Source organism: Cololabis saira, chromosome 3 (assembly GCF_033807715.1).
Source record: "Cololabis saira isolate AMF1-May2022 chromosome 3, fColSai1.1, whole genome shotgun sequence".
NCBI lineage: Eukaryota > Metazoa > Chordata > Actinopteri > Beloniformes > Belonidae > Cololabis > Cololabis saira.
In genome coordinates this window covers 43,247,642-43,265,371 of record NC_084589.1, presented here as the reverse complement: position 1 = coordinate 43,265,371, position 17,730 = coordinate 43,247,642, and the positions used below count along the sequence as shown (strand labels likewise).

The 17,730-nt window shown below is 39.7% G+C and overlaps 1 protein-coding gene across 1 annotated transcript in view; it reads left to right on the top strand.

Annotated features, from left to right (window-relative positions):
* atg5 (ATG5 autophagy related 5 homolog (S. cerevisiae)) overlaps positions 1-17,730 on the top strand; it is a 52,821-nt gene that overhangs the window by 27,022 nt on the left and 8,069 nt on the right. The window lies entirely within an intron of this gene.

Sequence of the window (17,730 nt, the reverse complement as noted above, 5' to 3'; positions counted from 1 at the left end):
TGATTGGTTTCTTCGTCAAGAAAGTCTAGTGAATTTCCCAAGCCCACTTTCACTTATGCCAAAATCAGAATCATTGTCAGACTTTTCGAACAGTTCGAACCATTTCCCAAATGCAAAATTATGTTTTATGGGTTTACGCATCAGGAAAGACACAGATAATCTAGTACAATCTGGCTTTCTTAGTGGTGATGTTTTTAGATGTAAAGCTTTGATATTTCTGCCGAGCCCCCTATACAAAACAAAATAAAAACAGTCTATCTTTCTTATTTGATTTCTATTTTAAAAAGACACATTATACCCTAGAACCCTGCCAACTTTGGCAATTTACAATACATTACCTGATGGGGAGAAATGACAACAAGCAGAATGAAAGATGGCCAAACCTCTGGCTAATTTCATGTTCTAAAAACCAAAAATCAAAAATTAACCAAACAAAGCAAAGAAGATATTTCATCTTATAGATTTTTGCCCTGCAAATAAAAATATACAATGTGGAGCTGGATGTATTCATGTTTCCAGACAATCAAGATCAATAAATCAATGTATTTATGGAGATTTATGGCAAAAAATTCATATATCGTGGTGCTATGTACAATAAACCACATACATTAACACAGTATCATCCAAAAGCTAAATATTGGTTAATTTTTTTTTTTTTTTAATTTATTTTATTTTTGTACATGTAAAAAAAGAAAGAAACAACACTTCATGAGAAGTTTAAGAAAACAACAACAAAACAAAACAAAACAAAGAATTTCATCCTTTAAAACTTGCTATCTTGATTTACATGTGCCAAAAAATGAGTAGGAAGAAGTGTAAACTTAAAATAAATAGTAGATAAACAATTGTTCCTATACAGTATAAACCAAATGATATCAAATGTATTCTGTCTATAAAATGTCAGTTGGACATTTTGAAAGCAGATATAACTTAAAAGCGTTGTGCGTTCACGGCGCACACTTGAGTTGCAGCTGTGGCAGAAGAGTGCTGGTCATGAAAGAAGAGATGAGAGGAGAGGGATAAAGAGAGGGCACCCAGCAGTCTAAACAGACGGTTTCTACAGAGGAGGAGAGAGGAAGTAGATAAGGAGAGAATAGTGCGTTAGCACAGAGGACCCACAGGAGAGCCAGCTGCACGGAGGCGACAGAATCATTAACACCTCCCTCTCGTGTCTGTCAGCCCACTTGTCTTCTTTATCTTTCACTCTCTTTACATCTTCATATTATTCCTAATTGTCTATGTCTCACATTCACTTTCACATCTGCAGCTGAAATGTTCTTTACCGTATTTGAAGTCCTACAGACTTTCCCAAAATGCACGTATACGACCAATAGTGTTTTGCATGGGTTCTCAGTGTTTCCCCTACCATTATATAGGCCTGGCGGGGCCGCCAGGCCAACCAGACCCCCCGCCAGGCCTAAAAAAAAAAAAAATCAATGATCATTTACGTTTAGGAGCCTCTGCAGCGCTGTTCTGCAACGGGAGTCAACCTGCTTCGTTGCCTAGTAACGCTGCTGAGAGCGCTGGCATATTATTATATATAATGGGATGTATAGAGTTTGTAGCTAGCCAAAAAATAAAGAAAAAATATTGCGGGCGAAAGACAACATGATATAAAGAAATGTTTCTGCCAGGTCCGTGTGTTTGTGTTTGCATGAGACGCTGCATGAAGGAAAAAACAGCCCGACGACGCACGAGGCGTCCGCAGGGTCCTAGCGCCAGCCATGTATGAGCGTCTAGGCTGATTTATGGTTCTGCTCTGTTATAACCAAACGGGAAAAAAAATCTTCTACAATGTTTAAATTATTTATAACTGATCTAATCTCAATTGTGAATAGGGATGTTTTGTCACATATGCCGTCAGCACGAGCAGCCCGTTAAAAGAGGACCATCCCAGAGTGTTTTCATAGAGATCCCTCTGAAATATCTAGAAAAGATGTGCTCAATGCTCATATGAGATCAGACCTTTCTGGCCCATGACACTTTGGTTAAAGGTTAGATTAAATCTTATTATTTCATTGAAGTGATATCATTCAGCAATATAGGCCTACAATGATTTTTAATGTAAAACTTTGTTATATTGCTACATGTCCAATACGCCGTCCCACGCGCCTCGTCTGTTTAGGATTTTTTCGGTGGGTACCACCGGGCCTGAAAAAAATTCTAGGGGAAACACTGGGTTCTGCTGGGAGAGTATGCAGTAATGGGTAACCAACTGTTAACAACTGTTTTCTCAGTTCCACACACTTAATTCTGAAAGTGCTATATGTATGTGTATATATATGTGTATATATATATATATATATATATGTATATATATATATATATATGTATATGTATATGTATATGTATATATATATATATATATATATATATATATATATATATATATATATATATATATATAATATATATACAAATTATATACAAATATATAAATTCATTTTTCTCCTCAAAAATTCTACACACAACACCCCATATTGACAATGTGAAAAAAGTTTTTTCGAAAGTTTTGCAAATGTATTAAAAATAAAAAACTAAGAAATCACATGCACATACAGGACTGTCTCAGAAAATTAGAATATTGTGATAAAGTTCTTTATTTTCTGTAATGCAATAAAAAAAAAAGTCATACATTCTGGATTCATTACAAATCAACTGAAATATTGCAAGCCTTTTATTATTTTAATATTGCTGATTATGGCTTACAGTTTAAGATTAAGATTCCCAGAATATTACATTTTTTTGAGATAGGATATTTGAGTTTTCTTAAGCTGTAGGCCATGATCAGCAATATTAAAATAATAAAAGGCTTGCAATATTTCAGTTGATTTGTAATGAATCCAGAATGTATGACATTTTTGTTTCTGTAATTGCATTACAGAAAATCACAATATTCAAATTTTCTGAGACAGTCCTGTGTATATATATATATATGTATATATATATATATATATATATATATATATATATATATATATATATATATATATATATGTGTATATATATATATATATATATATGTGTGTGTGTGTTTGTATGTATATATATATATCATATAAAAATATATGATATATATATAAAAAAAAGCTTAATAGAGAGAATTTGGCAGCTGTGTTTATAAACACTGGTAATGTTCAGATAGCGAGTTGCAGTGAAAGTAGGACAAGTACAATGATGGATGGTGTCTGACTGCGCTGTGGTCTACTACTGCAGAAAACACCAGAGCGAGGTCGGAGGACATGTTGTAATGGTGTCGCTCTGTGGTGGTAAACAGGTTAAGAGACGGTTTGTTCAAGAAAAAAAAGAAAAGCCCACATAAAATGTCGTTGATCTGGTAAATGCTCTCCCCGATCTGGTTTAAACAGCCAGCCCATTGAATAAAATGCAGCTTAATGACTCTGATTATAACCTTATTTCTAAAACGGAACCGTCACGCTTTCCCTTGCATGGTTTCCCAGATTTTAGTTGAGTTATTTGTTTTTGGTTTCATGCACTGTGAGATCTAGCCAGCACTTAACATCTCTGATTAAAAGCAGAAACTCTCTTTATACCATGTCGTGGATAGTTTTATTTGCGCTGATCCATTTAAGACCAGCTGTTATAGATTAGTTTGATTTGGTTTTTCATGTACTTCCAGTTTTTAAGGTTCACTTAATGCTTGTGTGACTATTCGGTCACAACGGAAATATCCTTATTCTCCTTCTGTTTTATTGTTTCCTACTCTGTAGTTTCCCCGATCTAAGCCTTCTTTTTCCACTTTGATCCTGTATCTTTGTCTCAGGGGTAGTCTTCAACATCTACCGTGTCTGCAGTGGATGTCTTTCATGTCTTTGACTTTAAATCTCTGCTTTTCTTTTCTCTCCTCCCCCCCAAAGAAGTCTGCCAGCCTGCCTGGTTGATCAAGGTGAAAGTGGTCCTTTTGTGTAACGCCGTTTGTTTGGTTTCCACCACTTCCTGGGCTGGAAGATGAGTTGGGTGATAACCAGGGATTATGGTGGCATGTTTGGATTAGAGAGCCCAGGACGTGTGTTCAGGGACTGTGTGGGGTGGCGCGGCGTTGGGGGGGATTTCTGCTACTATTGTTCAGGAGTTCAGAGATTCTTTTTCTTCTTTTTCCTAGGATCCCAGCATATAACAAACAGAAAATCTGGGGTGCTCCATGACTGTGATCTTTTACACATCAAATAAGAAGCTCTCCCCTCTGTTATGTCTGAGAGAGGATTAGTGTTGACCCCTCTGGGACCCAGAAACCATTTGCAGAAAACAAATGGGGGTGGCTTGAATTAAGAGCAAAAAAGAAGGGGATTCCCAAATCGTTCTCCAACTATGGCATAAAAGTCTGTGTCGCTGTGAATCTGCCCCTTGTGTTGTGGGAAACAAGCCCTAAACATCAGGTTCCTGTAAGAAGCGGTCAACGCTGACGTGTTTATTGGCACTGTCACCGGTATTCTATTTGTTTCAGTTATGTATTTATTTTCAACCAGGTGTGTCATTGAGCAAGCGTTTGACAGAAACCTGGCAGAAATTACTGCCTGAAGGATGGCGCTGCTTACTCATGGCAGGATTATTGACAGACCATTCTTGTAACCAGTGTCTTTGTTTTGACCCTGAACGTAAAAAAGAAACAAAACAAAAACCTGGCATTGATAACTGCATATGAATAATCAGAGGAAATCCCCAGACATGACCCCATCCCAACCTCGCCTTGGCCCTCATTCCCATCCGAGTGACAAATCCTACACAGTTGTCCGCGCACATCCCCATCTCAGACATCCGCGGTAGAGCCCACTCACTGTTATCGTGCTTCCAAGTATCGGAGCCAATGCAGATGTGCTTATCAAGCTGTACGGCTCACTTCAAAACCTGCAGGGGGAAGTGCAGGTTTCAGTGGCTGTTTTGATACAGCAGATAGTGGGTTATGGTTCATGTGTGGAGGCATGTCAGTTGTGCACCAGACTGGGGAATTTAGATTGGCTCAAAAGTGTGCTTGATGACGGTTCATTGTTGATTAAAAATGTTATCAAGCTGAGATCTGTTGATATCAAATTCGATCTGTATAACTTCACTGTAAAAGGGCTGAAATCATTGTCATTGACTGTTTTGGAAGAACCGAGGAAGATTCTTGGGAGGAAGATTGTTTATCGAGGTAAATATCCTTAAGATTACTTTTTGTTATGAAATGTAAATGGAAGGGAATGGAAAACATGCATATGCCCTTACAAAAGTTGTGATCCCAATTCTATTCAAGCCTTTATAAATAATAGGGGTGTAACAATATATCGTGCCACGAAATTTTGCGATACAAAAACGTCACAATACGTGTCGTGGAGGTGACAAAGTGTATCGCGATATTGGATTATTAATATTATTCTATTGTGTTGACTAAAAACACGGATCCGACCGCGACCACGCGGACCAAAATCTTACTCCGCTCAGAAGAAACTAGTCCCGTTACACTTATAAGGTGAGCATGAATCAATCTTTTTTATGATGTAAAATTGTATGTATTTATTTACTTGTATTCATTTACTTAATTTTAGTTGTTAAATTTCTGGAAAAGAAAAAAGTAAAATCATACATGAGAGCAACTATTCAGTTTGTGGCAAATTATTGTTACTTGTGTGAAACTGAAGATGCATAATGCAAACCTGACATTTACTTTTAGTTCAGTTTGTGGAAAATGGTTGGCCTGGCTTTCTCTTTAAAACTTAAACAGTTATAAAGCATTACAAACTGTAACAATAGGGCAAACGCACAGCATTGTTTTGTATTATGTGTCTTTCAAATAAAAGACAATTTTTTCCAGTCATATTCCTCTATCAAGGTTTTTAAAAAAATACTGCTATAATATCGTATTGTTATCGTGACCTCAATATCGTGTATCGTACCGTATCGTGAGATTAGTGTATCGTTACACCCCTAATAAATAATCACATTAATTAGTGACATAAGCCGATCTTCTATACTTTCTCCTAAATATAGAAAGAATATATAATTATATAATACATAAATATACTGTGTACTCATATACAGGATTTACGAATCAGAAAAATAAATGACAGTTATATGAAAGCTGAAAGCACTAGTGTGGCGAAATCATGTGGTTATTTAGCATGAAAAGAGTATGGATCAATATGAATCAGACATTGCTGCAAGGCTCAAAATGCGTCAGGGTTACGAATCAGGGAGGGGCCGACAGGAGTGAGTGGGAGTAATTTCTCACCGACTTTGACATGTCACATATCAGTTACTCAGAGAAAAACACAATCTAATGAAGATATTGGTTTTTGTGTGTTTTCTCACCATTGTGGAGTAGGGCTGCAACGATTCGTCGGCGTTGTCGACAAAAATCGATAATCAAAATTGTCGACAATTGTCGCCAGACGTGTTTCCAATGGAGTGAGGCGTCTCACTTCAATACAGTCTCTGCCGAGAGTCGCGCATGCACGATAGCGTCTCAGCGCAGCAGCGGGTAATAAAACTTCAAAAGTTTGGGAGCATTTTAGCCTCGATATGGCGGATAAGAAGATGACTTGCAAGGTTTGCAAAGACCTTATTTTTCACGGGAGCACGTCGGTAATGCATTTGAAGAGAAAGCACATCGGAGTGTTGAACGAAATGGACTCGCCTTGGTAAGATATTAAGCCTATTTTCATTTGTTAAATTAATTCGTTAACTTTGTTTATTTCATGTTATTTATTAGTATTATTTGAGCCTCTCGCAGCTACTCTCGTTGCTATAACCTCAATCATAATTGAAAGGCGAAAAAGCTTGTGTGATGATGACAATGATGGATTTGCATCTAACTTTCAGTCAGGTGCCTATGAACTGTCAATTATCCATCAAACTCCACAATGATCATGTTAACATTAAATCAGATAGATTTGTTTGGACATTTCTCTTGCAGGACGGGAGAAGACACTAAATCAATGCATCTCTATTACTGTGCGCCGTGCGGGCATTCAATTCTCAGAGTTTTGCGGATGCGGGCGGGAGCAGGATGAAGAAAACAGTCCCGGTATAGCAGGGATCTAGTGCCATGTTTCTTGTGTTTATTATCATTTGCCACATAATTAAAGCAACCTCATACTAAATGTAAAAAAAATTACTTAATTATCCAATTAGTCGACTAATCATTTCAATAGTCGGTGACTAGTCGACTTTTAAAATAGTTGTTAGTTGCAGCCCTATTGTGGAGTGCTTTTTATGACTTTTCTTGAAGTGTTAGCCTGTGTTTCGCCATGAGCATCAACCAAAACCCTAACCCACACTGTTGTTCAGGGAATGCGATTTCACATTTCGTGATGAGAACCAGTGGCCAGAGAGAAGTGTGCCTCTTCTGTGTTGGGATCTTCCATTCCAGGAGATGGAGCCTGAGCCTTGAGTATTTTGTTGTCTGCTTCCCTGAGGAGGTGGGTCAAGTTCATGGAGAAGGTGCTTGGACAGAATGTTGCCCTTTCTTACTCCCGGAGTTAAGAGACCCGGCTTCATCCGAGTCCAAGAGGTTTACGGGCAAAGCCCTGGTGTAGCTGGGCTGGCAACATCAATAATGCAAAGGGTTAGCTGAGACTGAGCGGGAGCTTTTTGAGCGTATCTGGCCACCTCCCTTAAGCATTGTGTGACTGAACCCATTAGGCTTCCATCCAAGCGCTTGTCACAGCTGGGCAAAATGTATTGGGCACAAGCAAGAACCACTTGTGCACCGACCCCCAGGACGATGCTTTAAACTTATCAAGCCATATACCTGGTAGAGCTGGGAGCTGTGTCCACTTATGGCGCTTTTCCACTAGTACCTACTCAGCCCGACTCGCCTCGCCTCGGTTTAGCGCTTTTCCACTAGGGGTTGAGGCGTGCAGAGTAGATACTTTTTCTGTTTCTACTCTGCTGAGGTTCTAAGAGGGCTGAGTCGGGCTGTATCTGAAGTCATCACACTACAGGCCACCGATTGGTCGGGGGGGTTGGGAGTCAGATGTCTGAGTCAGGAAATCAGCGCAAGAGCAACTCTGACGGCGGCTTCTCGTTCATTCGACAGGCAATGGTAGCACAAAAGTCTGTTTGGTGATCCAACTCTGAGGTGCAGATGTTCATAAACCTGGTGGGTGAAGAGAAATGAAAAAGGGATTCTAGACGGCGATAAAGAACGACCAGATCTACCAGGAGCTCTGTCACTTCATAGCTGCTCGCGGCTTCCAGTTTACTTTTCAGCAGCACAGAGACGAACTAAAAGATATTAAAAAGCGTTGCCACTTGAAGCTTCTCTCACTCTCATTTTTTTACTTGATATCGAACACAAGCCATTGATCCAGCAGCACATTTATCATCTCCTTCATGTTCTACATCTTTAGTGTTGTCGTCTTCTTCGTTTAGATCACACAATCAAATACGTCACAGCAGCTTCTCTCCAACCCACCCACTTATGCTCCGGCTGAATTGTTATGGAAAAGAAACTTGGCGAGTTGAGTCGAGCCGAGCTGAGATGAGTCGAGCCGAGTAGGTGCTAGTGGAAAAGTGCCATTAGTCATCTTTTGAAAGAGCTCAGGTTCCCCACAGATTACATCCTTTTTATGTCCCATTATGCATTTCTCTCTGTCGGTAGAGGAAGGCCGTTGGCCCAAAGACACCTTACTGACGCCCTGGACAGGGAGAGATCTGTCAACTTGGATGAGCCAGTGTCTGAAGATCTGTTTGGGCAGTCATTTAAAGCAATACAGGCAAAGTTTGAGCTGTATAAGGAAACCTTCCACAAGAGGTATAAATGATGGGTTTTTAAATAAGAGTGTCAGAACTGAATTGTTATTCAATTTCAGTGTTCTGTTGTGTACGTTTTAACATTTCTTTCAGCGTTCTTGAATAAGGGTCACCCTTCTTCCACAATTAAAGTCTACTTTCACACAGTATCTGCCTATCAGGTTCTGATAGGGTAACACCAGGCATTCATCTTCTTTTCATATGTTTATGAAAAGGGGTAAGCAGACCCTGTGTTGAGACCTAGTGTCCCCTCCTCAGCGCTAGATGCGCTTTGTAGGCCTGTGTCCTCTGCTAGGAGGCTTAGTGACTGTCATGCTATGCAGGTTCCACCTTTGTGTGCTCAACTTATATCAGATGTCTTTGAGGTCGGTCTGTGTCCAATGTAGCCCATCTATCCAAAGCCAATCCATCAAACTCCAGTTCCATGGCCGTCGAGCTCACAAGCTTTTGCCCTTCTCTGTTTGCACCTGAGGAGCAGAGAGGGTTGTATTCCCTGTGCCCAGTCCATGCTTTGCACATTTGTGTTGCACGTACTCAAGAGAATACGTCTCTGTGGCTGTTAGGGCCAATCTCAATACACCCCCTACTTTCTACCACTACCCCTAAAAAAGAAGCCACAGATTTTAGGGCACTTGAAATCTTCCCAGGGCCCTGTCCCAATACCCCCGCTTCCCCTACTTTTCAGCACCACCCCTAAATTTTTCTTGCTACATCACTGCGTGGTTTACGTTCGGGTACGTAAGCGACTGCGTAGTTACGTTTGCACATACGTCACACCATATCAGGAAGCCCAGAGCCAAAAGCTGTTTTAATTTCAGCTGTAGCGCTGTTAATATGCCACTTTATTAAGTTTTAATATTTTTTCAGGCGTAAAAGTAACGGTTAAGATCCCCAACCTGGGCTCAGTTTATCATAATAACGCCTGTTAAGAAATTTGATCCGATGTTTTCGGAGAAGAGCCGCCGGCTCGGAGCAGCAGCTGCTCACGGCCGGGTCAACCTGCAACGTCGTCCCGGGGAGAAACCTGCAGGTCTGTGGAGAATTACCGCTGGCTGAAATAAATCATTTAGGAAAATTAATGTTGGTTTAATAGATGAAAATTTGCTCCGAAAATTTCGGAATGAAAACTGCCTGCCGTCTCGGGAACTGATTTATGGTTCTGCGTTAAATCGACGCAGAGCCTACGGCATAGGGTACGGCGTAGGGTACGGCGTAGGGTACGGCGTAGGGTACGGCGTAGGGTACGGCGTAGGGTACGGCGTACGGCGCGTGTCACCTACACCATAGGCTCTGCGTTGATGTAACGCAGAACCATAAATCAGCTTTTATTCTGGCGAGGTTTGAAAAAGACTTTGCAACAACGGGCAAACAAGTGATTATGTACATTCACTGAGTGAATATTATGAAAGTAAAATATATATTTCTCGCTAGAAATGTAATCAAAATGCATCTTTATGCAGAAACTAACTCAAAATATTGATTTTATTAACTGAAAAATAAGAAATGTCTGCCTTTTTTTTTTTTTTTGATTCAGTCCGCAAATGATGACGTAAAGCATTCTGGGAAATTTTTCTAGCCCTCGGTCATCTAGAGTGCATCTGAAATCCCTAGCTCTGAAGGGCCAAATTCATAACCACTTGCCCTCGATATGTGCACTACCCCTAGGTGAAAAGAGGAATTGGGACACCACTACCCTCACGGGAACACGCTAAATTTAGGGGTAGGGTTAAAAAGTAGGGGAAGTGGGAGTATTGGGACAGGCCCTTAGTCAGTTTTTCTAATCCAGCCAAAGGTAAAGCCCTATCTGTGCAGAGCTCTTTCCCTGGATCGGGGAAACAGTTTTCTTGGCTTACAGAAGCAGGGATCTCCCTTTACCCTGTGGTGTTCAGTCCACTCAACCAGAGGAGTGGCGAAATCCTGGGCTCTGTTTAAGGAAGTCTCTGTGAGGAATATCTGTGCTGTGGCCAACTGACCATCAGTACGCTCACATTTGTTTGGTTCTACAGATTGGATGTGACAGCCCTTCTATGGCTCCCTTTGTTCTTTCTGTCGGGTGTGTTCAGCACTGAGATGCTAAGGTTGATCTTGTTCGGGGTGTGTATATTCGGCCTTACTGCATTTGAAATCTGAAAAAATACATTTGAGAAAATTTGAGTCAGGACAAATGATTTTTGTTAATTTTAAATAAATATTGAGATCTCCCACCACTACTGTCCTCAAAAACCAGCCAAAGTTACTTTAAATTATTTTGAATATGACTTCCATTCTCTTGTCTCTTACTGTTTCACTTAAAGCAATGAAACTAGGTCACAGAATTACATTTGACATCATGGCAGACACAGTTAAGATACTCAAGAAAGTCACAACAGAAGAGGAAATAAGTGACCGAGTAAGAGACCAAACAATCTTGAGTAATCTTGGACAGGGTTTTTAGAGTGACTTAACCTGTGCACCCATGTGGGGACCCAGTGAGCTAAGGGTGACAAAAGTTTTAAAATACTTTAAAAAAATCTGTTACAACCAGTTAATTTAGGGACAATAACTTTGCCTCTTGTGCTTTTCCATGGATATTGCATTGCAGAAGAAGAGTCCAGACATCAGAGGACCACTGCAAAGGTTGTGCTATAGATAGATAGATATACTTGTATACTTGTAATTCAAGTAGTTGTATGTGCTCAAAAGCAGCAAAATAACAGTCCATCCTAACCTCTTGAAAATTTGGCACCAAAGAAACATATTTGGTTATGTCGAAGAATCCAACTTGAGAGAGAAGAGGAGAGTGAAACTCAACAGAATCGATGCTGGTGTCACAGGCACATTAGCCCTTTTGAGCTCCAGCTGGTGTAAACGTACAGTGTTTCAACTCGAGTTAGAACTGCCTAAGCTTTGCTTTTTCTTGGGCCGCAAGAGGCAAATGGGCTAGTTGGGCCTTCAACTGGGCATCAACCATTGATCCAAACTACATCCTTAAAGTCCTGTTTCACAAATTGCTTTCAATATGAGATAGAGTGGTGAGCTGCTACTTGAGCTAGATCATTCTTCCAACATTGGTCTAACTCAGAGGTTTTCAACTGGTTTTGTCCCAGGGACCACCATTATAACCAAGAAGCAACTTGGGGACCACTGCTTTGGGGGATGTTTGTTTTATTTTGCACCTTGATTTTAAATAAAAGTATGGGCCTATATAGGCTATTTATTAGCATCAGTGTATATTTTTATTTGCACCTTTTGCTATAAAAAAAAAACAGTCAATGAAAAATGGACAATAGGAAGCCAAGAGGGCTTATAATATTACAAAGTTCACTTTCACTCATTTGACATCATTTGGATGGGTAAATTATTCACAAAAAATAATAGTAAATGGAAAATAAATTGAGTCTAAATAAATATATATATTTTTTTAATAATTGTTTTCCATTTACAATTTCACGGACCACCTCCAATACCGCCACGGACCACCAGAGGGCCGCGGACCAACGGTTGGTCTAACTGATCAAGAGAAGAATATAAGAAAAACTCAAATGAACCCATGCTTAAATCAGAAAAAAATACTTCACATGTCACAGGAAAGGATAAACAATTCCCAGATAAGCCCCCATTAATATTACAACCCGGCAGGTACAGGCACTACGCAGAGTTAACTGGAGTAAAAAGGTTAATTATTGACAGCTGTTTCAAAAACACAAAAGAAAGCCACAAAGTTATACCAAGAAGAGTCCTCATTAAGATCTCAAATGATAGCAAGGTTGACTGAAACAAAAAAAAAATACGATCAAAACCTAAACAAGAGTCTGCTAGCTGAATCGATACAGTCAAAAGTTCAAAACCTGGACAACCTCACAAAATACAAACAGGCCAGGGCCGTAACAAAGTCCAGCAGGTGCTGTAAAGAAATATGCGCCTATGTTCCCCCATAAGGAGACAGCAGTAACATTAGAATTTAGCACCAGCTGATATAGCATAAAAAAACAATTTTTAATTTGTAATTTTTGAAAAAACTAAACATTAGAATAAAGAATTCTTTAAAACAAGATGATTGACAATAGATGACATTCATTATAGGAATACAGTAAACTAAGTAAATCTTAAAGTTAATACTTAATGTTTTAGTAAATAAATAATAATACAGAGAAAGTACTATAACTTGGGTTGTTTGCATTCAGTGTGCGGGTTAAGCCTGAGTCTTTGGCTGTAACTGGGCACTGTATTTTTAGTGATACACTTTTTCTTTCTAGTATCTAGTTATTTCATTTCCCAACTTGTCAAATTAGAATCCCCCCTCTCTATTTATTTATTCATGAATGAATGGATGGATGGATGGAAGTAAATAAGTAAATACATTCTGTCAGCCTAAGTCTGAGCAGCTGCAATTTATACCATCAGGGGCTTTTTGGCTGTTTGGTGAGTAAAGATTTGCGGTCTTTGTAAATGTGTTTGGCTAAACTCAGCTTACAAAGCACGTCGCTCTGGCTCGCAGTAATGTACCACTTAACCACAGGGCACGTGTATCTGTCATTAAAAAAACTGTCCAGTTTTTGTAGTGGCAACTTTGCTTCAGTCAAAGTCATTGATAATTAGATTATGGTTTGGAAGATTGGCAGCGAACATACTCCACCAATAATAGACCTTATTTGGTACTTCAATAAACTTTGATCCCACTTTTAGCCTCATTGGCCGTGACTGCCATGATTTCTTTTTGTGAAACACTTTCCACTAAGCAATTTCCATTATTTCAGTGTTTTATTTTGCTTGCACAGTAAGAATTTGTCTTTGGCCTCCACGAGGTATGTTTAGTCCTTATGAGGATTGCTTTTAAGGCTTTTTCTTTTTTGCCCTGACACTGACACCTGACACTATAGTTGTCATATATATATATATATATATATGCAAAAAAAAAAAAATGCAAATATTCTGCCCAATAATCTGGCCATATGTATACATATATATGTGTTTTGATGTATATGTATATGTATATATATATATGCATATGTATATACAGTGAGAGTAAAAAGTATTTGACCCCTTGCTGATTTTGTTGGTTTGCCCACTAATAAGGACATGATCATTCTATACTTTTAATGGTAGATGTATTCTAACATGGAGAGACAGAATATCAAAAAGAAAATCCAGAAAATAACTTAAAATAATTTATTTTAATTTATTTGCATTTCATTGAGGGAAATAAATATTTGATCCCTCTAGCCAAAAGCACTTAATACTTGGTGGCAAAGCCTTTATTTGCAAGCACAGCGGTCAGACGTTTGTTGTAGTTTACCACAAGGTTAGCACACATATCAGGAGGAATTTTGGCCCACTCTTCTTTGCAGATCCTCTCTAAATCATTAAGGTTGGTGGGCTGTCGCTTGGCAACTCGGACCTTCAGCTCCCTCTATAGATTTTCAATTGGATTGAGATCCGGAGACTGGCTGGGCCACTCCATGACCTTAATGTGCTTCTTCTTGAGCCACTCCTTTGTTGCCTTTGCTGTATGCTTCGGGTCGTTGTCATGTTGGAAGACCCAACCGCGGCCCATTTTCAGCTTCCTTGCAGAGGGGAGGAGGTTGTTCCCCAGGACTGCACGGTACATGGCTCCATCCATCTTTCCACTGATGCGGTGAAGTAGCCCTGTGCCCTTGGCAGAGAAACACCCCCAAAACATAATGTTTCCACCTCCATGCTTGACGGTGGGCACAGTGTTCCTGGGGTCATAGGCAGCATTTTTCTTCCTCCACACACGACGGGTAGAGTTCAGGCCAAATAGTTCAATTTTGGTCTCGTCTGACCACAGAACCTTCTCCCAATCACTTGTGCATCTTTGAGGTGATCATTGGCATACTTTAGGCGGGCCTCCACATGTGCCTTCTTCAGCAGGGGTACCTTTCGGGCACTGCAGGATTTTAATCCATTGCGGCGCAAGGTGTTGCCAATTGTTTTCCTGGTGACTGTGGTCCCAGCTGCCTTGAGGTCATTCACCAACTCCCTCTGTGTGGTTGCAGGACGATTTATCACAGTTCTCATGATCCTTGCCACCCCACGAGGTGAAATCTTCTGTGGAGCACCAGACCGAGGTCTATTGATGGTCATGTTAAACTTCTTAGATTTTCTCACAATTGAACCAATAGTTGTTACTTTAATACCTAGCATCTTGCTAATGTTTTTGTAGCCAATATCAGATTTGTGCAGGTCAACAATCCTGTCTCTGAGGTCCTGAGAGAGTTCTTTGGTCTTACCCATGTTGGAGGGTTTGGAATCTGTCTGATTGTCTGATTCTGTGAACAGGTGCCTTTTATACAAGTGATTAGTTAGAACAGGTGTCTTCAATTCAGGTAACAGGTTGATTGGGAGTGTCTAACTGGTCTGTGAAAGCCAGAACTCCTAATGCATACTAGGGGATCAAATACTTATTTCCCTCAATGAAATGCAAATAAATTAAAACAAATTATTTTAAGTTATTTTCTGGATTTTCTTTTTGATATTCTGTCTCTTCATGTTAGAATACATTACCATTAAAAGTATAGAATGATCATGTCCTTATTAGTGGGCAAACCAACAAAATCAGCAAGGGGTCAAATACTTTTTACTCTCACTGTATATGGCCAGACTACTGGGCAGAAGTATTTGCATTTTTTGTTTTTTTAATACCTCAGAGTTGGAAAATTATTTTGTTTTATCTTTATAATGCAGTTTGATTACTATTTTGTAAATATTTATTGAGGGTGAAAGTTTACTCTTGCAGGAGTCTTGCTGAACACATAAACACACACACACACACACACACACACACACACACACACACACACACACACAGTTGTCCCCTGACTTTAATGTAGGACGTGTGGCACTGACAAACAGGTGTTTCTCTCATTGTCTTTGAGTTGTAGGCATGTATTGGAACTTAATGCAAAATAATAAAACTATGAAAGTATTTTGGATCCGTCAAACTAAATAATGCCCACTGCATAAATGACTGTGTGAAAGCTGTAGCATTTAAATTACTAAGCGGTAAGCCACATACCCTCAACTTCGTTATATTGTACTGCCTGTCAGTGTTAACGGAAACTTCACTCTTTTTTTTTTAGTAACCTCTTAGTCTCCTTACAACATTGTTTTTTATAGACTTTTAAGACATTGTAAATTGCTAACTTTGGATCTTTCTTACTCTGCAAGTACTTGCACATCAAAAATAAGTTATCCATGTGCAAGTGTTTGCAACATGTTCACAGTGGTCAAAGCAGGTCAGGATAAAAATCAAACAATCCCTGTCACTGGAAACTGGTGTATCACCGGTCTTGAAAAAAAACGGCGGCAGAGCGGTCCGCTCTTGCACCGCGGTAGCCCATACACAATGAATGGGATCATCCATTGTTGTTTTTCCCGGGATACGTAAGAGGAAACTCCTTCCGCGTTCATTTCTGACCAATGAGAGGACATTTGGTTCGCGCATTGGCATTTTTTAACAGCTTTTAACCGCTACAGTCGTTTGCCTTGTGAACACAAACGCCACAAATGAAAAAACGAAACGACTGTATCGATTCAGCCCCTGAATCAGAACAAAACAAAGGGGCCACAGGTCTGAAAGCACCCTTAGTTAAGGTATGATGATGCACCGAACCTGGTGATGAATCAAAGTAAGAATTAATATTACTTCACTCTCAGTAAATCTTTGCGAAGGAGTGAGATGTCGAGAGGCGTTTGGAGGAGTAAAATGACAGAACATAGTTTCACAGTACAATATAACTAAAGATGTTCTTGATATGATCATTGGACCTTTGGCTTCAGATAAGTTTTAAGATTACGATTCAGTTCATTTCCCTTTGAAGATAGATAAAGTTTTTTTGAGATTTGAAATGTCATTTTACATGAATCGATTATTTTCTCATTCTAAACCTTATATTCTGCATGTTATGCCTGTTTGTTGGCCTGTAAAGCACATGTTCCTGTTCCTGTAGACCATGGTGTTATTTAAAATGGGCAAACACCTCTCGACGTCTCTCAACTCCGGTAAATTCATCACTATTTTCTTCTCACGTGACCCATCCTCCGATGGTTGAGCTTGTACTTTAAGGCCCCGTTTACACGTAGCCGGGTATTTACAAAAACGGAGGCGTTTTCATGCGTTTTGGCCGTTCGTTTACATGGAAACGGAGGTACAAAGTCACCAAAAACGATCATTTCTGAAAACTCCGGCCAAAGTGGAGATTTTCAAAAACTCAGTTTTCCCGTTTGCGTCTAAACGGAGGAAAACGGAGGAAAACGGAGATTTAAGCTTCAGAACGTCACATTATGCACCAGAAACTCACCAGCGTCATGTGTGCGACCTGTGTTTACAATTAGTTTGGCCACCGTCAATATTTTCTTGTATTTTACCTGTTTAATATTCTAAAGTCACACTTAAAAGTAACTCCCCCCCCGTCCAGCCTCCTGCTCATTCAAGCGCGTCAGCCAGCAGCATGAAGCATGAATTATGGTTCCGCGTTAAATCGACGGCGTAGGGTACGCGGCGACGCGCATCGTACTTGCGCGTCGCCGCGTACCCTACGCCGTAGGCTCTGCGTTAATGTAACGCGGAACCATAAATCAGCCTTAACTGGAAGTTACACACGTGTCATTTGTTGATGTTTTTCCAGGATTCTGATTGGCTTGCATGACGTTAAGAGCGTTTTCATGCGGGTCCATGTAAACGAGGATTTTTTTGAAAACGTAGAGGGGAAAATATCCGTTTTTGTAAATACCCGGCTACGTGTAAACGTGGCCTAAGGCAGTCTGATGGTAAATGGAAATTTCCATTATTCACAGTGGTTCCCCTGTAAGGAAACAGAGAGACATGTCTGTGCCAACTACTGCTCAAAGGTTAACTCTCAGCTCGAGGGAATTTTAATTCTTTCAGTTATTTTGTTTGCTTTCCAATAATATAAAGCACTAAGTACGACCATTTTACATGTCATGACTTTTTATATAAAAGTCAATATTAAGAGATTT